This window comes from Aricia agestis, chromosome 10 (assembly GCF_905147365.1).
Source record: "Aricia agestis chromosome 10, ilAriAges1.1, whole genome shotgun sequence".
NCBI classification, from domain to species: domain Eukaryota; kingdom Metazoa; phylum Arthropoda; class Insecta; order Lepidoptera; family Lycaenidae; genus Aricia; species Aricia agestis.
The window spans coordinates 5,732,170-5,757,327 of record NC_056415.1 but is presented as its reverse complement, the minus strand read 5'-3'; the positions used below and the strand labels follow the sequence as shown (position 1 = coordinate 5,757,327).

The window sequence follows — 25,158 nt, the reverse complement described above, 5'->3', positions numbered from 1 at the left end:
TGGTGGATAACCTTATCAGGAAGAGGTGGTGACCTTTAGATTTTTAATACTTAGGGTGGGTTGCAACTTGCACCGACTTACTTTAACTATAACTTTAGCTTTAACAAAATGTCTATGTTATGTTATGAGTTTAACAATGCCTAATACAACCAAAAAATTACTTAAATCGGATTTGTAGTTCCGAATGTGGGCACAAACATAAAAACATTCATACATACATACATTTATTAAATTTTACACATTTGTTCAGACGCTGATATAGAGTAACATGTACGAAAACTAAGCAGTTCTGGAGATATTACATACATACGGGTCAATCAAATCAAATCAAATGTTTGATGTTATCGGCTGCTCTCATATTGTATTAACTTTTACAAGAAATAGAAATTACGTTTTACTTTTAGAGTAAATTCTAAATGCAGGAAGCAAAATGACGAAACTGATTGCATTGATTGCAATACATATTTACAAAAGGTGCAATCTGCACGGCAAAGGCTTGTATTAAATACAAAATGACATGATCATATCATGTGCCTGAGATATAGTACTGTATATTATTCTATATCCATAATAATATTATAAATGTGAAAGTGTGTCTGTCTGTCTGTTACCTTTTCACGCCCAAACCGCTGCAACGACTTTGCTTTTTGGTATGGAGATACTTTGGGTCCTGGGAAAGGACATAGGATACTTTTTATCCCGGAAAATGTACCGTTCCCACGCGTTACGAATTTTGGCGTAACGGAGTTCCGGGCGTTATTTGCTATTCTATATAATTTATATGGAAAACCACCCCATCGTAGGCAGTCATGCTATTATTGGCAGTTTAGATTTTTGTTTGAATATACTAATTGCCAATTATTATAAGATTTTCTTTAACTAGTATGAAAGTGCCAAAATTGGGTGTTCCACTGTATGCTATATTCGTAATAAATTATGAGTGACAGTAATGAAGAAGTTATCGAAAGATAAGAAATGAATGACTATTAAACTAAATTTAAAGAGACGACAAACACAAGATTGATAACCAGAAAAATGGTCGAGCAACATTGTCAAAATCATAACGGTTGTGCCAACTTTATTCACATTTTCGCCCAACATTTAAACGAGTTTAAGTTAGAAATTTTGTTTTAGGAACTTCAACGTTAACGTAATGCTATCATTTATATTCTAGTTCCTCCTCACGATCAGATGATAAGAGATTTGTCACGCACAATATACCTAAAACTGCTACCGGTCGCGGCCACAAACTGCTCAGAGATGTATACTTAACTTGAATTTAATCAAAAAATTGATATAAATTCATATTTTCTGTCAAATTATTCATTAAATAGTTAAGTCATCTTTAAACTGAGAGTCACATCGGCCACTACAGACTAGCGTTATCAATAATATTATCATCCAGCCATAGATCGCGACGCGCGACATGTAAAGTAATAAATAAAGGCGAGAGGAGCGCGCGCTGTCAGTATAGAACTCACCTGCGCGCTACGCGCTCGGCGGTCAAGTACGATCGCGAATATCTCCCTACCCGCGGCGTTCACGCAGATACGGACACTCGCTGTCCCCGATCGGTTGTGTCAGTGTTGTACTCAGAGGAAACTCCGACAAAACGCCGCCGTCCGCAGGTGAGGACACAATTAACGAGCATTGTCTATCATGTGATCGAGGGAACGCTGTAATCACGCTAATTGTACGGCCTTCCTTGTACCACTTTGTTGGTGTAATTTTTCTCCGTTTCCTATAGGAAATTTACATAAACTTCCTAGAAGTTAGTGACTAAGTAGAAGAATATACTAATTATATTAGTTTAAGAGTAGATCTCTCGTAGAATTTTTAAGTTTTTGTTAATAATCCAGTATTGTAAATAAAGAAAAAGGACCTTGTGATATTCAATGTGACACACAGTTTTATTATGAAACTAGGTAGTTTGCAGGACAATATGCTAATGAGGAATTATTCACTCAACACAGTGGTCATATTAAGACAATGATAATGATGGATGACAATTAAAACTTAAGAACATAACATTAACGACGACCGTCCGACTTGGTGTTTACTACTTTGTAACGTTTGCGCTAACATAAAATATATATTATACTACTTATTATATTCGTCATGGCAAAAATCGTAAATATAAAATTACTTTAACACGACCAAAATAAGGAAATAGCGAAAAAAATCACGAAGCAAAAAAATTTATGGACGTCGATAAAGTGACTTCGCAAAAACGAGGCGAAATAAAAATTCCACCGAAATATTTAGCAGACGATTCGTCAGCTTCACAAACATATTTTAGTTCAGAATCTGAATTCCAACGGTGAAACAATGGAATCGTCGTATAACTGCGGGACGATCTAATAAGTGCAATTTTCTAGCGGCTATCAATTAATTTTTTATTGGAACTAACCATCCAATTAACCCTGAAAACGACGTCGCAATCACTAAAGGTAAATAATAGAACAAAGTGAATTAAAGTCGGAGTAAGAAAGGAGCTCGGTTTTGAAGCCAAGGATTCACCAAGGCGTTTCGTGTACGTTAGTATGCCTGGCGCGTTGGGCGGCGCGCAGCTTTACTCGCATAATAAGGTCGCGACTCGGCCCAGAGATCGCCGAGCTAATTGGGCTGATCGAATTAACGTCACCTATTAGAGCATCGCTCCGTGTCGCGATAGCGATTGATAAGGCAGTTTCAGGCCCTGTGCAAATTCCACGTCACCTGATAACGGATGTTTGAAGATCAAATTAGCAGAATTTCGTAAAACACGGGATTCGATCTGGAAAAAATCGATTAAAAATCACTCAAATCTGTCGACAATGCCAAATGAAACTAATGGATGATCCAATAGTCGGCGCGAGTCGATGATGAAACAAACACAAATAGCGATAAAAAGTCGAAGCCTTAACATTGAATGTTGGCATACCAACCAAATAATAATTCAATGTCAATATCAGCCTGATTTAATATTTGCCGGACAAAGGTCTCGCGATATTGCGGATGTACGCGGATAACGTTTGTGTGTGTGTGTGGAAAAAAACGCCTTTAATATGCATCTAACATTTCGTAATTTTATAAATATTTAAGCAGATTAGTTATAGGCTCGATACACAAGGATTTGCATTCGTTTCCTGTTTTTTTATTTACAAATTATGTATTGGTTAAGACTTTGTCTATACTTCTGGAATGTAGAGTTCATACATCATATCATCATCGGAAGTTCTATAAAGTTTTTTTGTTATTTTGTTTTCTAATCTAGTTTTCTAATCTTATTTTAAATATTATATATTTAACGTTTACGTCACTTTAAAATTATGTGGACTGAACTATAAAATGTCGGCAAACATTGGCAACATTATAATTTATTCCTATTTCCTATTATTGATAATTAAATAATAATTAATGTGTAGGTATTCTACAGTAAGATGCCTATTGACAAATAGCAATCAAGTGGATTTCACTTAAATGTTAAGTATATAACAAAAAGGAAGTTATTGGTTATTGACTCGTTAATTATTATAATTAAAAAAATATATGTCCACAGCCGAACATATAACCTCCTCCTTTTTGGAAGTCGGTAAAAAAATTAAGCACTTATTGAAAATAACACATTAAAATCCCTTTGTCTACTTTAAATTATTTTGTGTCATTTCACTCATTACTTTTTGCGTAACATTTTTGGATGAAAGAACTATTTTAGTCCTGTCAACAACATAATAATTAACAAGTAATAACATAATGTTTAGTACGTTTTGTGTCACTTACTCGATAAAACATTTTTATATAATATATTGTGTAAATTTTCACACCACTCATATAGTTCTTGGATGTCCCTGTTAGGACATCCAAGAACTATATTATTAAGAGACTTAATTCAACTTAGGCTTTTAAGATTAGTTCACGGTCTAGACTTTATTGAAACCAGACATCACCTTGCTGTTTTCAATAACCTTGTTACGTCAATAAATAATAACTGGCTGACACATGGTCAACCTCACTTAACTCGTACAAAATATTCTCCGTAATCTTAATAAACAGAAACGTGTCTTATTCGTTATTATTTTGTTGTTTCATAGCAGATTTTTTAAATGATTAAAAGATCCAAATACTTTATTAGCATCCAAATATACAAAGTTATGATAAAGTACAAACTCAGCACCTTGTGCAGGCGGTTGCTTATAAAAATGGTAACAAATATTGTAGATAAATTTCTTAACTACTTGTAGTGTAGTGTAGTAAGTGTAGTGTCTACAGTTGCTAGTTGTGGCAGTTATATCAATTAAAGATAGAGCGCTACCCCTAAAAGTAGAGTTCTTTGACAACGACTTAATAATAATGAATGTGAGTATGAGGTTTTAAAAAAAAAGTAGAAAGGTAAACCCGCCAAAAATATTATATGTAAAACGTTACCTCGACGACCACAAAAGGTTTGCCCTGTGAAAAAGACATCAGATCTAATGTAGAGCCAAACTTCTAAATCTACGCGGCCTAACTCTATCGACCCTAACTCCAACAAATTCTACATATCAGAAAGTATGTATGGAAAATAGATTATTTTCCTAACATGTGGTACTTTATCACATGTTAGGAAATGAAACTGCTTTTACTAAAATAGTAGAGTTGCCCTGGATTTATGAATAGGTCGTATAGGCCGCGGCCAAGGGGCGGCAGCGTCCTAAGAGGGCAGCAGATTTGGTACAATATGCGGAAATGAAGTGGCCTAAGCTTATAAAAAAAATATTAACCTGGCACGTAAAATGCGTTTTAAAAATTTTAATAGAACTGTTTGAATCTCATTCTAACATTTTATATATTTATCTCGTTTAAAACTTTTTCAACATGGATGTCCGGACGATAAGAGATGAAATATTTTATAACACGAAATAATAATCACAAGGTCGCGGTTATTAATTATTATAGTTAATTATTAATTATAATGAGACTCGACTTAATTTGCCCATGAAATGTTACTAAGTAATTAATTATTTCTCAGAGTTTGCCATGTTTTGATAGGAAAAACATTTAATACTTAAAGTATTTTGATTATAATAGTTGGTAATAAAACTATTTTATAATTTTAAAGGATTTTCTAGGTACTTCAATGCTCACTTAATATTTTATTCGTCGTCATCGTAAGGCAAATTTTTATTGCTAGATTATACCTATACATACTAACGAATAAGAATAACAACATTGTTTTTGTTATTTTGTTTTGTAAAAAAATATTATTTTTGGTTTTCCCGAGCCGCGGGTAACTGCGCATAATGTTGGGCATTTAAAATAAGTAGTGTTTCCCAGAGATGAAAATAACATCCACCTCTAGTTTATCATGATCACGTTACTTTACAAAAATATTTTGTTTCGTTCAGCGTGTTTAGCTTGAAACTTTGAACTCTTACATCACAATACAGGGGGGCGCTACCATATGTGCAACAAAAACTTCAGTTTAAATAGAATTCTTTGATGTGCAATGTGTGCAATGCACACGGGCGCCATCCTTTAGGAGCGCCGAATCGCCATCTTTAGGGACGCCAAAACCAAGGACCCAAAAAATTTGCCTAAAGGGCGCCAAAATCCTTTTTTTGCACACAGGCGCCAGTAGCCCTTACGGGCGTCCTGTCACAATACATTTAAGTATTATAATCTTTTGCATTGGGACTTATCCTATTTTCGTTATATAAACGAGGAGAAAAAAACATCTAAAAATTAATTAAATCAACCAACATGTTCTTTTGTATTGCTCTCAATTTTACAAAAACGTTGTTTTATCAACACATTGGTTTCTTGTTCATGTCCTACTCTTTCGTTAGTAAAACAACTAGACATTTAATATGATTAACTTTAGTTATAATAATATATTTAATCATCGATTAATGTATCAGCATTGGCGAAATGGCCCTTAGTATGAACAACTGACAGCTACCCAAATATTGGTCAGGAGGTCAATAATATTTGTATCGTAACAGACCGTATTTTCCGATTTGATGAAGATAGTATCAGCAAGGTTGCTGGTAAAAGTAACATAATTAGACTGACGACTATTACGAGAACCTCGATTCAGGTTATCTATGGTTGCTGGTTACACTATGGCAACCATCAATCAATTTGGTTGCGACATAATATTATAGTTTATGAAAACATACAAAATACGTGGTATTATGTGATATATTATAGGGATTTAGCTAGAACTAGCTTTTAAGACTATTATTGCTAGAGGGACCAAGCTACGATAAAATAAAAATGCCACAAAAATATGATTCTCATAAGTCATAACCCACAAAGATAAATAAACAACTTGTAATTAAAAAAAAAATACAAAATAACTTGTAACTTGGTTGAAGTAATAATTATATATAAAGTTCGGTAAAAGTATAATTCCAAAACGAATCAGCAATATATAAAATATTAGGTATTTACCTATAACAATTTAACATAATATTTATACAAACGATACATTATGTTTCTGCCGGTATCTAGGCTAACGATCTTATATGAAACCATAGCCATACGTAATCAGACCAAAACATTCATTTGCGTATGGTCCCTCGTTTCAAACATCAACATATAGCACGCGGTATCCATCATAGTACATATTCTATAACACTATTTTATGGTTAAAAAATGTTTTGACCACTAAAGATACCTAATATAAATATCTGAATGGCATTCGTTTTTTTATACACGAGAAAGCATGATATTTTGACGAATGATGAGAAATAACAAAAACTGGTGCAAGTGGGCCTTAGTTAAATTCTGAATGCCATTTGTGTTCGACATTGTCAGATCACAAACTTTTATAAGCAACTAACGGCCATTCCCAATATTTGATCTATCTCTGGTTTTGCCCTACTAGAGATAGGAATAGCTCAAATTAGACATTAGAGACATATATTTTATGTCAATTGTGAGCTATTCCTATCTCTAGTAGGGCAAAACCAGAGATAGATCAAATATTGGGAACGGCCGTAAGTAGATGACGGCCGCAACTCCGTTGCGCTTAAATTCGATTATCGTGCGGGAACCGTACATTTTCCCGGGATAAAAGTATCCTGTCTTTTCCCGGAACTCAAAGTATTTCCATACCAAACAGCAAAATCGGTTCGGTTTGGGCGTGAGGAGGTAACAGACAGACAAACAGACACTTTTGCATTTATAATATTAGTATAGATGTGAATGGACGCCTCCGTGGTCCAGTGGTTAAGAGCGTGGCTCTTGACTCGGAGGTCGTGGGTTCGATTCCCGCGTTGAAATGCAGGCTGATCACCTGATCTATCGTGGGGGTATATGGGGAAACTCGTGACGCTCGGGCCCTTGCCCATACAAAATATGAAAAAAAATTTTGGTCTTTCAGCGCTGCTGCTTTCACAGTGAATTCTCTACAGGGAACACGTACACACCCTAAAGTATTATCACTTGTTTTTGTTACACCCTGTATAGTTTTTAGGGTTCCGTTGCCAAATGGCAAAAAACGGAACCCTTATAGATTCGTCATGTCTGTCTGTCTGTCCGTCCGCATGTCACAGCCACTTTTCTCCGAAACTATAAGAGCTATACTATTGAAAATTGGTAAGTAGATGTAGTCTGTGAACCGCTTTAAGATTTTGATTCAAAAATAGAAATATTATTAAAAATTTTAGGGGTCCCCATAGATACAACTAAACCAAAAAAAAATTTTTCCTCTAACCTATGCGTGTGGAGTATCTATTGATAGGTCTTTAAAAATCATATTGAGGTTTTTAATATAATTTTTTCTAACCTGAAAAGTTTGCGAGAAAGACTCTTCCAAAGTGGTAAAATGTGTGTCCCCCCCTCTAACTTCTAAAGTAGGGGCATGATAAGTCTAAAAAAAATATATGATGTACTATCAGAGAAGTTGATTCCTATGCAAATCGGGGACCTAAGTAGTTTGGTTGCGTTACGTCAAACCCAGCTGACAGATCACAATCATTGAATTGACATATGGACGCTGTTAAGCATTCGTGTACTAACCCACACAAAAATTACGTATTGAGTTATTAATGCAGTTATGTTCTTTAGATGATTTAGAACAAGACTGCATTCAAAATTTAACAACAAAAAAATTGTGGGTTAGGACATCAATGCTTAATAGCGACCATATTCGATCAAATAACGTTGGTCTGTCAATTGCATAGGAATCAACTTCCTCGATGGTACATTAGTACAAAAAGTACCAACGAAAATTAGTTCGAACGAGATCTAGCCAGTAGTTTTTTTTATACTTCATAAATGGTAAACCTTAATTTAACTTTCATTAAATTAACTGAAATATGAAAATAAATCAAAAAAATATCTTAATTTCATAAAAATAAACCTTATTGCTGCTGCGGAACCCTTCATGGGCGAGTCCAACCCGCACTTGGCCGGTTTTTTACTTATAACGTAGAGCTCTTGTATATTGAGTTCTTGCTCTTGCATCATAAAGTACAGTTTTTGCTTTTGCTCATTACATAGACTTCTTGCTTCAAGTCGTAAAAGAACAGACATTTAAATCACAATAATAAAAACAATTGCCTCTTTTTTACTCAATATGGTTTTTTGGTGATATCTTTTGCATTTAAAAGTCTAAAGTGCTTCAAAAATACCTGTTGCGTTTTATAATTAACATCATTGAGAAATATTATTTAACAATTACAGTAAAACGTGGGTATATCGCAATAATTATACAACAATAACATGTTTGCTTATAACTTAGCAGCAAATGCTGTTCGTAAGAAGTAACTTACTAATAAGTTTAATATCATAGAGGCAACTAGGAAAAGAATTTTCTTTTTCTCAATACTGTATTTTATTGGTTTCGCCCATGTTTCGCCTCAAAAACGTGGCTTTATGGTAAATTAAAGATTTTTTAGGTCAAACTAAAAATGTTTTAAAATAATCGGCCAAGTGCGAGTCGGACTCGCGCATGAAAGGTTCCGTACCATTATAGAGCAAAATTAGGCCAAAAATTGTGTTTCTTGTATGGGAGCCCCCCTTAATTTTTTTATTTTATTTAATATTATTATTTATTTATACTATTTTTTATTTTAATATTATTATTAAATATTAAAGTACACTTATAACTAAGGACTTTGAGAAAAATTCAAGTACCTACCTGTTGCCATTATTGATATAGAGCAAAAAAGGCCAAAAATCACGTTTGATGTATAGGACCCCCCCTTAAATATAAATTTAATTTTGTTTTTAGTATTTGTTGTTATAGCGGCAACAGATATACATAATCTGTGAAAATTTCAACTCTCTAGCTATTACTGTTTTTGAGTTACAGCCCGGAAACAGACAGACGGACAGACATCGAAGTGTCAGTAATAGGGACCCGTTTTTACCCTTTGGGTACGGAATCCTAAAAAGATCAAATTGCAATTACATTATTATAAAACATGCAAGTAACATTAAATACAGAATTTACTATTGAATTCGTTATAGTAAACAAATATAATTAATATATGTTTACTATAACGTATTCAATGAATGTAAACTTAATAAATATGGATTACTAGAATACTAGATGACGCCCGCAATTCCGTTGCGCTAAAACTCATAACTATGTCGCGTGAGAACCGTGCATTTTCCCGGAATGAAAACTATCCTATGTCCTTTCCCGGAGCTCAAAGGATCTGCATACCAGATTCTATCAAAATCGGTACCTTTTTCCGGGATGAAAACTACCCTAATATACTTTCCCGGGACTCAAGATATCCACTTACCAAAATATATCAATAAAACGGTTCAGCGGCTGAAATGTAAAGAGGTAACACACAGATAGACAGACAGACGGACAGACAGGCAGACAGAGACACTTTCGCATTTGTTATATTAGTATGGATGTATGGATGTGCGTAATGGAGTCTTTAAACCACATTTAATTATTGGTTCCGATATTTTCCATTGGGTACGTCATATGAATAAATAGTATGCAAAGCTTGCATGTTTATATCGCATTCCTTCACGATAATTACTTAATTCTAGGAATCTAATGCGGCAGATACATTAAGCGGAGAAAAATCTTCTAGAACTGAATACAATTATAGCGTACAATTTACAAATTGTATTCTACTATTTTAATGTCATGTCAATCAATGCAGCTTCGTCTCCTGTCCGATCCTTTCCCTTATCCCGCTCATCACAGAGCGGGATAAGGGAGTCATCAGCAGTGACGGATTAACCCTTAATCAAATTAAGCAATTGCCTAGGCCATCACGTCTGAGAGGGCACCAGAGTAAGCAAAAAAAATCCGTCCTTAGGGCATCACGTCTCACTCTAACGTCACCAAAAAAATACACCAAAAAAGTTTCTAGGAGAAAACTAATGTTTTTAGGCGGTAAAGGTATTCTAGTTGATATATGAATAGGGGGGCCCACAGGCATGCATTGCTTAGGGCATCAAGTAGTCTTAATCCGTCACTGGTCATCAGTAGGTAGTATCCTAATTCCTAGGTCGACCAAAACTTTGTAAGAACGATGTTTTGTATACAGTAAGTATTACATCCTTTGAGTTTTTCATATAATATAATTGATTGCATCATACTAAGCATGAATAAAGAAGATGATTCCAAATTTAAATCTGACTGCCAGATTCTGACCTTACAATTAGGGGGCAGGCAGGAAGTAATCGAACATTATAGGATCATGTATTTGAATTTCGAAAACGCTACGTGTGCGCAACCTCCGCCAATGACAGATGTATTGCTCAAATATTCGGAACTAACGCCCGAGGGTTGTTAGGCTCGTGATGGCACGTAGCGGCCTCGCATGGCACATGACTGTAAATGTTTACATTTGCGCCGCGGCGGTCAGCGTCTACCTCGAGCGCAACGACCACTGATTAGTTGCAAAATGATCGCACCCGAATTGAGTTCAGGGTCGCCGCGTCGCCTCCGGGTGTTACGTCACGACACAGTGTGAACAAACCCTAAAATTTACGATGCAATGGGATGTATTTTTATAAAATTGAAAAATAAACTTTATTTACTTCATAAGAGGATGCTCAATTGAATTGAAAGACTTGCCGCTTGGGGTGCTACGCTGGTCCAAATTGAATGGTTAAAAATCACAATGTCCTCAAATATAATATACAAAAATATAGTCCCTTACACTATGTACTCATAGGCGCATTAACCGGAGGTTGGAGGGGAACGGCCCAGAACTATAGGACTTCAAGGACTCAGCATTGGCCATAACATAGGGCCTTGAACATGGACTTAGATCGGCGTCCGTTACGTTCCTTAAATACACATTCTAATTAACACGTTCCAAGCAATTAACATAATAATATATTGGAGTGACTAATGCGTAATAATCATATTAAGTCATGTGAACTCTACATTTTGATCTCGAAGCTTCGAAACTCGTAATGTGATACGTAATCCGTGCCTCGAAAAAATCACCGTTCTGCACCCACTGTTTAAACATTCCATATTCCAACTACAGTCTATCTGTCTGTTTATGTTGTCGCGTCATCTATCTAAATGACAGTGGCAGATTTACAAAGCCGCCTGGTAGGCTATTCAATTTTTGCCGCCCCTATAACTGACCTTTGAAATTTAATACGTTAGTTTAGTTCACAATCATATCCCACAAAAACCATTTTTTGAAAATTTTTGCTGAGACGACCACACAAGGAATTTGTCTCACTAATATTTCACCCTGTGAGGTAGCGAAATGGCGATTAAGGTATGTAGAATTTGTTTAAGTTGGGGTCAGTAGAGTTAGGCCGTGTAGATTCAGAAGCTTGGCTCTACATGAGATCACATATCTTTTTCACAGGGTAAACCGTAAACCTAATATGTGGTCGTCTCGGCAATATTTTACAAGAAATGTTTTTGGTGGGATTTTTTATTTCTGCAAGATAAAATTTGCCGCCCCTCTAAATCTGCCGCCCTAGGCTCCAGCCTACTTAGCCTATTGGTAAATCCGCCACTGATAAATGAGAATAGATTTTTGATTCTGATATTCTCACTTAAACTCGTGAACAACCGAACCGATTTGGCTAATTTTAGTATTGAAATTTCGTAGAAGTCCATAGAAGGTATGTTACTATAATGTTTTATTTAGAAGGGAAGTGGTACGAAGTTTTCAGGTCATCTAGTAACATAAATAAGCTCTAATAAGCTCTATCTTTACTATTTATAGTAAAGTTAGAGCTAGTATTTATACCTAAGTGATAAATAAAACTAAATTGGATTAGTAATAGTTAATAAACAATGCAGCAATAAATAAACAATACAAAACCTGTTCTTAACACGTGGTATTTTTATGACAGTGTTAAACAACGTGTTGCTTTCAAACTATAACTAAACTTGTCAATATAATTACAACAATTATTATAGTTATTATTATACTTAGACAAAATATAAAACTAGATGTTGCCAGTAAATTCGTTTGCGCAGTTTACTATCGTTTGTTTTGTCTTTTTGCGGAACTCTATCACACAAAATTTAATCAAAATTGGATAAGCTGTGTAAGTTGGTACTACTAATATATATTCTGTGGCGTAAGTGGCAAAAAAGACATACACGAGCAAATATATTCGTATTTATAAGTATGTATAATGTATATATATTTTGCTTTTACCGGGTCATGTAGAGTCGGTCTTGGAACTTCGAACGGTCAATGGATTACAAATCTTGCCAAGTTCAACTGTTACATAAAACCGTGTTATTTTTGTTTGTAGAGTCGTAAATATTTTACTTTAACTTACAAATTTTGAATTCCGTTACTAACTTGCGATGGATTTTATGTACAAAATTAATGTTTATTAATTTTTGTGATCATCTTGGGACGATTAAGAAGTTGACTAACGCTCTCTAAAGTTTCTTATGATCTGTATGGTTCTAGCATGTTTTAATACTAATTGTAAGGTTGTCCAACGGTCTACGAAGGATGAACGATCGTAAAATTGTCCTGAGCAAAAAAACGATGTTGTTTTTGTTTACCATACATTAAATCTTAAATGCACACAGATAAAAAATATTAACCATTTGTCGTTGGTCGCTCAGCGGTGACATCTGCAGTCACAATTAAACCAAGTTATAGAACGTACCCTTAAATTGATCTTAAAATACGCTTATTTTGTAAACTTGAGATCTAAAATTGTCACTGTAGTAAAACTATATAAACTATAGGTAGTACTATTGTACTACCTATAGTTCTCTCTATTGAGACCACTCTACTATATCAATAACATTACTAATTAATGATATTAACTAACCGCTAAAAATTAACCTTTCAAGCTCAAATCCGACACTTTACGCTCTAGAGCAGTGGTTCTTAACCGGTGGTCCGCCTAGCACTGGTGGTCCCTGGAGGCATTCCAAGTGGTCCGCGAAGCGATCCTAATAATATGGGAGAATTCAGAAGTTAGTAAAGAGTATGCACTATGCAGGCACAAAAAAACACAAAATCTGTAACTTTTAGATTTTTGCAAAATCAAAAAAAAATGAGGGCTAAGCTAATTATAAAGGTGTGCTTGTTTTCTTTATCAAAAAACCCTTAGTTTAGGTAAACCAACTGGGTGGTCACTGGCTAGACAAACATTTGGTATAATGGTCGCTGATGACTAAAAGGTTAAGAACCACTGCTCTAGAGCAAGCTAAAAAAATACACAACCTTCCTAACACAGTCGTGAGTCGGGTAATAAACTTGACCGTAAAGCATTCTATTTGTTCTATCCCATTCTCGTTACTCCAACGTTTAAGCAAATTACTCGAAACAGTAAGCGCTGTTTATTTTGTGTTAACGGATTATTATCATTGTGTCAATGTCACAGTGTGATGACCACTCGACATACAAACCTTTGTGTTTAATAATATTAACCTGAAAAAGTTATTTTATATGGTGAAAATATTGAAACCATAGGTTATAAAACTCTACTATGAATTAATGTATTGAAGTTAGAGTTTCTGACTATAACTCGTGAACGGCTAGTTAGAAGGATTTGATCAATGTCGATTTTAAAATAATCAGCTCAAGAAATCTGAAAATGCCAAAAAATTTGGTGCAACACAACAACGGAATCGGTACAGCTTAAAATTAATACATATACGCCAGTTTTTTTTAATTTCAGTGGTCAAATACTTCGTTAATACTTAATATTATATTTTAAATGTACTCTTTATAGTTCTCATTATAAAATATAAAAAATATAATATTATCTTATTTTAGTAAAATTATGTTTGGAATCGTTATTATAGTTACCGAGCTACTTAAATATAGTTACATGCTTATTGTACATATTTTTTCTCTATTTCTACATAATTTTCCCTGTCATAGTAATTTGCTCTAGGTTGGTGAGTCAACTTTCCATTAATGTATTATAAATATCAAATATCCATAAATATCACGAACTAGAATGCAATAAAGCCCACCAAACCACTGCAAGTTGCTAATCGGCCCTTCACGAACCAGATGAACCGCGATTTTTCAGCACGGAGCAGGCTGATGATGATGAACTATAGCTAAGAACACTCTCAATTAAGTCAGCTTTCAAACAAAAAAAAATAGATCAAAATCGGTCCACCCGTTTGGATGCTACGATGCCACAGACAGATAGACAGACAGACAGACCGACAGACAGACACGTCAAATTTATAACACCCCTCTTTTTTGTCGGGGGTTAAAAAGGATTCAAGAATTGTATAATCTATTCTTTTTGCGTATTTTTACGCGGAAAATAATAAAATAAACCAACCTACGGATGTATTACTTTTTTTTTTAAGTTGGGTAAAAATTTCAATTTATTGTTTAAAAATAAAAACGTTTTTATATTATTTTGCAACTGCTATGCGGCGTATCAAGACTGCGATGGTTATTTATTGGCACAAATAACTCAATAATGTTAATTGAAGTAAAGTTATCTAAATAGTTATCCAGCAGTTATTGATACGAAAATGTCAGCCGCGTTTGCATAATGTACTGTAACTTACTTTAAAGACGAATTTTATCTTTTTTTGACAAGTTTTCCCACTTTCATGTTCATAAGGATCATTTTTTTGGTATAAAAAAATTGTTTGTCCTACGTGTTGACCTACCACCGATATGAGAAGATTTTCAGACTCGAAACAACAATGTAGAGAATATAGAAACTTCATATTATAAGTACCACAAACGATAATTAACAATTTTAATAATTGTTATCTACGGTAATCGTACCTTCATCTGGGGCTACAATCTACATTTTAAACAAAAGGTGTAGTGTAGGGTGTAGTCCAATCCCACTTCGTTATTTGAGAATTGGGGCCCATTTTATATAAAAGCATATCGAAGTAGATATTATGCGTTTTATTTTCTTGTATCTATATATATAAAACTCAAAGCTGACTGACTGATTGACATAGTGATCTATCAACGCACAGCCCAAACCACTGGACGGATCGGGCTGAAATTTTGCATGCAGGTAGATGTTATGACGAAGGCATCCGCTAAGAAAGGATTTTGATAAATTCCAACTCCAAGGGGTTAAAACAGGGGATGAAAGTTTGTATATAAAAATACTTCTTAACGCGAGCGAAGCCGCGGGCAAAAGCTCGTTTTATATAAAGGTATATCGAAGTAGATATTATGCGTTCTATTTTATTGTATATCAAATATTATGTGCATGAGCCATATCTTGAGTATCAAAATTTTTAATTATAGTATACAGGATATTAGCATGTATTGTAAAATAATTATATAATATATACCTAATGGAAACCTACTAAATAAGTGCTAATGTCGACAAGGTCATGTATGGAATATACGATTCATTCACACTTTTTTCATCCGGGTTTTGTGTTTATACTGTTGTGACCAATGGCTGTGTTTTTATTCTTGGCTTTTATACTCATTAGAAGAATCGTTAGACTTGCAAATAAATTGTTAAAGTTTGAATAAGAAAAATGTAAGAAACTCTAATGAACCGCCCGCGTCAGTATATTGCCTAGTATCAAGTTGTATGCTTATGAAATCAACTATCAAATTATATTATGTACTTAACTCTAGGCACAGTCAACTTTTTGGGCAAAACTTAACAGTATACAATTTAAGAGTCAAAAATTAAAGTATTTTCTATAGGGTGCTTCCATACATACTTTTCTTAACTTTATGAGTCTCTATCTAAAATATTTTCAATCTCACTTAACTACGCAACTGGCAGGTCAAGTGAAACTCTACATTTTTATCATTACGTATTTCAAAATAGAAACTGTATTTTCACAAACAAAATAGACGACCTTGATAAAAGACCGTGAAAAATATAAGTTTCCAAATATTATAATCGTTACAGTGAGTTACACTTTCCATAGCTATTATAACTCGCTCGCATCGGCAGTCGGCACATTGAAAGTTATGTTCAATGACAGATACGCATAAGGCCTATTGTCCACTGCCGCCGTCAACGGGACGTCACCGACAAAAATTCAAACAAAATGCCACTTTATGACAACACTACAAAGCAACGGTGGCATGAGTCGCTAGACCAAAGTCAGTAGGAAATAAAACCTATAGCCTAGGTCAGAGATGGCAAACCAACAATTGACACGTGAGCCAGTAGTATCACGCGACATAAAATTTTGAGCACGCTGATCACAATATTATAATAATAGTGATTATTCTACAAAAGCGCCAAGCTAGGCTTGGGGCATTATATTTTGAAACACTCGTCAGGTGTACAAAGAATGGCACGTCTATGTATAAGAATTCTTCGGAAATGTGGCACTTTGATAAGGAGAGGTTCGCCGTCCCTGACCTAGTCTTGTTTCATTTTGCTGTACGCCACCACAATGCAACAGCTTACAGCAGCATGGGTCGTCAGACCAATGTCAGTAGAAAATGAAACCAATAGCCTAAGTCAGTCTTTCCCTATCTATGGGTTGTGAGACGTGACCCCCTGGGGATCGCGAAGCATCTGCACTACTGTAGAAGGGGTCTCAAAAAGTCAAGAGAACTGTTTGATGTTTCAGTAAAAAATGTAATGATTGAGATGATTGATGTATAAAAAAGAAGAATTTTAAGAAAAGGATACTCACTTGATAAAAAGAGTAAAGGTTGATGGGGGTGGCGAAAATTTTTTCATACCAGAGTTGCATCATAAAAAAAGGTAGAAAAACACTGGCCTAGGTCATGAAGTGGCATTTTATTTTTATCGGTGACGCGACGTCCCGTTGACGGCGGTGGAGAAACGGCATTAGAGATGTATTGCGTGCAGGCACGCGTCGCCAATGTCATTGACACACGAATTCATAATACAATATAACAGTTATAGCTTGTAAGCCGTAGTTTTAAATAGTGGTTACATAATATATGTATTTAACAGCTATAAATTACATATTACAATACGGATTATTAAATCTACACACACTCGAGTTCCATTATGATACTAAATCTCAGGCATAACGATTATTAAGTACTAAAATCTATAATCTAGACGCCCTTGACTTTTAATTTTTTTTATTTTATGACCATATTTTTTATGACCATATTTTTGCAAATAAAGATTATTATTATTATTATTAAAATTCGTATATTGCGCGGAAAACATATTTTTCATGATAAACAATATTCGTCCTTTCCCTGGCCTCCTATGCCATTCATTTTTTGTTCAGCTGTTTAGAAGTGACAGATAGATACAGATTCAATGTAATGCATAGATATAATAATTTTAATATTTTCGGGTACAACTAATCAAAGTTTTAAGGATGTAAACTGATTCTACGAAGGTGAGTCAGAAAGTAGAGTTGTCATTGAAATGGTCTATCAAAAGATTGAACGTATCGCAATGTAATTTTGCAACGGTATTATGTGTGGAGCGTGCATTTACAAAACAATATATATATATACAGTAGAGCAGGCTAACTCAGGCGTGACCTTGAAATAAATCGAACTCGTGCAAAACAAAACTAATGAGGATTTTAGATATTTCTTTTGACACGAAAGACCCTACGCTTACAATATAGCTCCACCTGATGGCAAATGAAATATCAACCCTTACGCCGTTAGTATGCATCATATTGCATCTCGCTCTATTTCAGTTTCGCGGATTGTTCACGTTTCGCATCTTCGGTGTTATACTAAAGGCGTTATTGCATAAGCACGCGACGCACTGTATTATAATTGTATCCTAAAGTTATCTGAAATCAATTTTACTTACAGCTCCAATCGGTCATACACACAGCACGACCGATTGGAGCGGTATAGTAAAAAAATGATCTACTGTATATTATTTAAACTATGATGCTATACTTATACCAGCAAGGTGACTTGGTCATTAAGGAGGATATATCTTGTTGAATGCATCCTCGGTACCAAATAGCTAATCTATATTTGTCTATGGATCTGGTAATTTTTCAAGATAAATATTAACTAAACAACTGATAGAAATAACTTCTGATGTAAAGAATGTAGCAATGATTTTTCCCGGAAAATGCTCAAAAAAATTCTGCAAGGAAATAATTGAATCGGTTTAAATCTTTTAGAGCGATTCTGTGTCGTAATGAAAGTATAATCTTATCTTATTCTTATATCTTTAAACGAGCAAATCTTGTATATATATAAAATTGGAATCTCAGAATCAGCTCCAACGATTTTCATGAAATTTAGTATATACTAGCTGTTGCCCGCGACTTCGTTCGCGTCAGCAAAATGTGATAACAAATAAAATAAAAAAGAGAAAAAAATCCCCTTTTTAAGGTTCCTTTATAAAAAAGTGAAATAATAGTATACCCTCCTCCTTTTCGGAAGTCGGTTAAAAAGTAGCCTAAATTATTCCTTACTACATCAGCCATGTGCCTAAAAAAGTCCCGTCAAAATCGCTCCAGCCATTTCGGAGATTAGCCGGAACAAACAGACAGACAGACATACAGACAAAAATTTTAAAAAATGTTGTTGTGGTGTCTGTACCCTATATACATTGATATGCATTTAGTAAAAAACGGTTCGATCCAAACAGACACTCCAATTTTATTTATATGTATAGATGTATAGATGTATAGATAGGGGGTTTCGGGGGCGATAAATCGATCCAGCTAGGAATCATTTTTAGAAAATGTCATTTTATTCGTGTTTTATCGAATACCGAGCAAAGCTCGGTCAAATGGCTAGTGATAATAATATTGATATACATGCGAGAGTGTGATGTCTAGCTGCCTGTCTCTTATACCTCTTCAGGCATAAACCGCTAAACTTATATTAACTAGGAGTTTACCCCGAAAAACTTTAAACTTCTACGCTTTATATTGTAAATAAGTACATGAAATACGGCGAACGTAAAAAATAGTTATAAATTCCAAGACATGGATCTCATTAACAACATCTTTGTAATATGTTATAAAAAATCTAACATCTTTGTTATAACTAAGAATAGTCTATCAGTACCTATAGTACCTGCATGCTTTGACTTTAATTCTATTGTTGTTTAATTGCATTAAGTATTACAATGTCGTTCGAAAAGGTAAACGGAGGCCCAGACTTTCCTTGTACAAAGGTATTTTAACGTGCATATAATTTTAAATGTATTCTGGTTTTAATCTTTATTATGGTCCCAGGCATTCAGAATGTCAATGCTACTGGGCTTTCCCACTATTTTTATGCTGACATGAGTCACCCGCATTGTTGACTATCAGCCGGGTTCTAGCCCTAAGGACTAACATCCATACTAATGCGAAAGTCTGTCTGTCACCTCTTCACGCGTCAACCGCTACATTTGTTTTGCTGTCCCAGGGAAAGATACTTTTTAGGCCGGAAAAATTTACGGTTCAAAAGGAAAAACGTATCCCTTAAATGTTTGACCGTTCTAAGTATGTTGAATCAGCATCACATTAAAATATTCAAGACATTGCAAGATAAGTTAAGAACGGTCCAAATATTAACTGTTCCAGTTACGATTAGCGTATTTTATAACTACATTTTTCACATGGAAAATAGATAACAATGCGTTTGCTTTGGTAGAGTCCGTGCAGTCGGGCTACAAATTTCAGTGATAGAAAATTTTGTCAGACTAAGGGAGATCGCACAAATCGTCTGCGATCTCCCTTATTGGGCATAATATCCATTGGGTTGGGAATCAATATTTTTGACGGTGCCATAAATAAAGTTCAGAGTCTTCATTATTCTTAATTTTATATGCGTAGTAGGTACTGACCATAAAATTGCCCCAAACGATGAAAGGCTGCCTTCACATTAAGTCGCGAGTAGTGCGGCAGCCGCACGACTTCTGTGACGACCTCTGTGTCTCAGTGGTGAGCGCGTTGGTAGCTCAAGCCGGGGGTCGCGGGTTCGAAATCCCGCCGACGGAACAAAAAGTTTTCAATGTTCCCGGGTCTGGATGTGTATTAAATATGTGTATGATATAATAAAAATCTTAAATATATGTATAGTATAAAAGTATTAAATATATTTCCGTTGTCTGGTACCTGTAACACAAGTCCTTTGGGTACTTAGCACGGGGCCAGACTGACGTGGTGTGAAGCGTCCATAGATATTATTATATTATTATATTCTATACTAAAACGAGCCGCGCGGCTGGCAGCCTAAATGCAATAAAAAAGTATAAAACAATTATTCTTATAATCAAAATAATCCCATTTTGATTCGGCTTTAATGCTTCCAGCTTCAAGAATTTCCGAATTCCTAAATCACCTCTGAATCCTAAAAGTCGCGGTAGCATTGTCGCTCGTATCACGTATGCACCAAGTCTGTCTAACCGTAGATAAGAGTTTATCAAAACAGGTGAAGGTTACTTTAATGACTTTATCTACAATCTACACTTTTACCATAACGTGAATCTTACGGTATAAGTAGGTGGTAATTACATATTTCATAATGCAATTCTATACTAACATTAGTTCATTATTCGATTTCCTAATTGTACTAAATTGGACTATAGTAACTTATATACTTTCGGCACTCCCATAACATGAAATTTTAATTATACCTAAGTACTTGTATTTATGTAATGCCCTATTAGCCCTATTTATAGTACCTGATACATACAAAGGTAAGCACAAAATAAACAATGGAATTTAAAGATTGTATAACAATGGTTATTTATAAATAAATAAATAAATATCCAGATTATTATTAATAAATAAACATTAGGCTAACCCGTGTCTTATGCGGAAGGAATAAATTAGACTAATTAACTAGTTATAATAATATTGAAGGTCGATGAGTAAAAATCGAAGGTAAATGGATGCGTAACACGACATGTAGACACTGTGTCAATACTCTACATATCTCAATCTACATCTTTATTAAAAATTTATTTGTATAGTGTAAATCGGGTTTTAGAACCTATTTTCATTTTCTTAGTGTTTAGAAGAATATTTTAGTACAGCTTGAAACAAGAAGCGTTTACATGTTTCAACTAAACTATGCTAAGCATAACCAACGGTTTTTTTTTCTATTTTTGTAAGTTTGTGACAAATGATGCAGCTATTTGACATGACAATTGCCACCTGGTAACAAGTGGTAGGTAGGAAAGTGTCGGAAAATTCTTATTGACAGTTTCTGAAAACACGAGTCCACCATGCGCTTATGTGGCTCTGCCTATCTAATGCGATATTAAAAACCCTCATTACGTAGAGTCCTATACAACCCAGTATATGAACAATTTTTTTTGTGATTTGTATGGGCAAGCACCCGAGCGTCTGCACTTTGCCCAACACAAATGTTTAAAAAAGTTACTCTCTCACCGCTTCTACTTTCACAGTGAACTCTATCTGAGTAACTCATACACACGCTGAAGTAGTATCACTTAGTTTTGTTGTACCTGTGTGTGTATTTTTTTAGTGATTTTAACTGGCTAGACTTTGGCGATTAGAAATCGTTCATTTGATAAAATAATTTGTAACGGGAATGATCACACCGCCATCTTAAAATATCATCATAAGTATCAATTGATATCTAAACTTGATATGTCATTGTTTGTCATAATTTAAATAGTATATTAAAGTCAAGGCTTCGAGCTACTGAGAATTAATATTCTATGACAGATAACGATAATATTTGTGACAATATTTGGTTAGTGATAAATGATAATTGATAATACGTCTGACTGTAGTAAAATGTTGCAAGAGATTTACGAGTATGTCGTCGACGTAGCGGCTACGTCACGTGGGGTCTACGGACTACGACGCAAAATGCATCACGACGTTTACGTAACGCAACATAGTAGGGATGACATATTAAGTTACAGTTGGTGACTCTACATCGTCACAAAAATTTAGCATACCTACCTACCTACTTCTGTGCTCATTCAATTGCTGAACCGATTTACACGGACACGTATATACTTACTTTGAATCCATGGAAAGGACTTCGCATAATTGTATCGCGTAAAATACACTTCTGGCACGCAAGAATTTCCGCACATAAACATCTTTTCTCAAATCGCGGAATTCTGTATGTAGCGATCATTGACAGTTCAGTCCTTGTCAAAAATCTTGAGTATTTTTCACATAGCTCCTAGACTAGAAAGGTCAATGACTGCTGGTGTCAGCTTAAATTTTCCTGACTATAAAATCTACAACAAGTTTGGAAGCCCCTGGTGGTCCAAAGGTTTTGCGGTATCACGCGTCGGGCTCGTGGTCACACGAAGGCTACCCGACGGGATTAGAGCGCATTATGATTTCGAAACTCTTACATATCTCCACCATTTAACGCTAACGTCTTCATGAGGTAAGCACTGCGCTATAATGATGTGTGTGGCAACATACATTATATGCAAGTTGACGACTCGCTTCGATAAAAAACAGGGGGAATCGTGGTGGTAGGGTTTCGTAGAAGTATCGAGCGAAAAACGGCTAAAATCAAGCTTGTTATAAGTTTAGACGATTTACGAAAAGGGGAAATGTGAAATAAAACAACAACGCACACTACTCACACAGCACACTACGATCACGCTGCGTTTTTATACATTGAACTTATCAACTTTGAATTCAGATCACATTTTAATTAGTAAACAACTCGAAAAACTTAGATCTCATAATGAAATTGTAACCTAACCTAACCTAACCTAACCTAACCTAACCGTACCTAACAGCGCCAACGAGCGAAACAATTTATTTCCTAACCTAAAACTTGGAAGTTATAATGACCTTTAATTATGAAGCATGAGCAAAATTAAATAAATATATAGCATTTGGAGTGGACGACAAGGGCACGAGATGGCGAAATCTGAGCCTCTCTAACTTCAACGGAATTGCTACAATAATATGCTGAATCATTATAATTACAATTTTTACTGTATTGGTGTCATTAACCAAATTATAGTTAATAATATTACTGACGCAAATATGACTCACCATAAATCTTGAAGGTTTCTGAGTTCTGACACTTAGGTAAGTCCCTTTTTCCTTTGCCTTATTCTAACGGAGTATTGAAACAAACATTCAAATAAATTGAAGTACATAAGATTTTTGTTAAGTAATAAAATATTAATTCAAATTCAAGTTAATTTCCTGCCTGATAAGAAAACTTTTTCAATGCCAACATTAAATTAACTCTAATTTTCATTAACTTTTTTTATTAAAACTGACAGAAACCTCTTTGCTACATATTCGGAGTATATAACTTTACGAAAGCATGTTTGTTAAAGGGCCCATTCACAGTGAGGCCCATTCATGGCAGGACTGCCGTGCAGTCCTACCGTGAATGGGCCTCTTTAGGTTCCGCTTATTTTTTATATGAACTACTATCACTTGCTTGAATTTTGCACAATTCTGGCGAAGTTTTTGTGCCCTTTACAGTATTTATGATGCAAGAGTAATACCCCTCGTACTTAGGTTTTTTCTTGTGATATTACCTTCAGCCGGTGCTGTTATACAGGGTTTACATAAAATGTGTTTTGTACAGTTTTGTGTACGTAGAAATAACGAATCTGAACAATAATTCACATTGCACATCCCTTAAAGCGTGATGTACTATCAGAGTATATATATATATATATATATATATATATATATATATATATATATATATATATATATATATATATATATATATATATATATATATATATATATATATATATATATATATATATATATATATATATATATATATATATATATATATATATATATATATAAGTAGTTTGGTTGCGTTACGTCAAACCCAGCTGAAAGATCACAATTAACATTGAATTGACATATTCGACCAAATAACGTTGGTCTGTCAATTGCATAGCAATCAACTTCCTCGATGGTACATATAATTGTGTCCTAACCCTTATAGGTTACTTTTTTAACGTAATTTAGGACAAATTAATAAAACATATTTTTTGGTAGAGTTCGTAGCACAATAATAAATGAAATTAAAAAGCTATGAGCTGGAAACTCTACCTTAAATTAACTGGTTTTATACGATATTTTAAAAAAAGAAGCCCTTTTCCCGCTATCAATAACAAATTTTAATTTAAATTAAGAATAAGGTGTGTAATTCCAATAAACACAATAAACAACGTTGTAGGCGTGCTATCGCGCGGTTACGTAAAACAACGTGCAGCCAATGACCTACTTCGTACCGTTGCATTGGTGACAATTAAAATATATCGGGTGCTAAGATTCATGGGAATTCCTTAACGATCTATTTGTGAATAGAACTAAAATATTGTCTCAAAGTTAGAAAATATGTACGAAATAGGTCATATCGAATGTGACTGAAAAAGTTGGTCAAACAATGTCAATGCATATCCCTGGATATCATTCTGGTGAAATTTTGACGGTTTTATCTATTGACGTGGTTTCTAAAGCATTGGACTTGGAAACTAACACATAACTCTCAGGCTGGTCACATTATAATTTGCATAGGCATCTAGAATATCCATACTAAATGCGAAAGTGTGTCAGAACCAATTTTGCTGAAAGGTATCTATGGAGATATTTTGAGTCCCGGAGAAGGACATACTAGGATACTTTTTATCCCGGAAAATGTACGGTTCCCGCGCGATAAACGAGTTTTGGCGCAACGGAGTTGCGGGAGTCATGTCATCTAGTCGTAAATAAAACCATAGAAAAAGAAAAGTATATTCTAGAGCAGGGGTTACCAAATGGTGGACCGAAGTCCGCATCCGGACCGCCGCACCGACCCATTGTGTGCGGACCGAGCATTTTCAAAGATGAACTTTGTTAAATATATGTACTTACATTTCACTTCGACTTACTGATGAACA

The 25,158-nt window shown here is 34.7% G+C and overlaps 1 protein-coding gene across 2 annotated transcripts in view; it reads left to right on the top strand.

Moving 5' to 3' along the window:
* The first annotated feature begins 1,458 nt into the window (after positions 1 to 1,458).
* Positions 1,459 to 25,158, top strand: part of LOC121731409 (elongation of very long chain fatty acids protein AAEL008004-like) — a 47,353-nt gene continuing 23,653 nt past the window's right edge. The window contains exon 1 of one of the 2 annotated variants that reach the window (XM_042120821.1): positions 1,459 to 1,628. The gene's annotated coding sequence lies outside the window, so the exon portion shown is untranslated. The remainder of the gene's footprint in view (positions 1,629 to 25,158) is intronic. The other variant, XM_042120818.1, reaches the window with a different exon arrangement.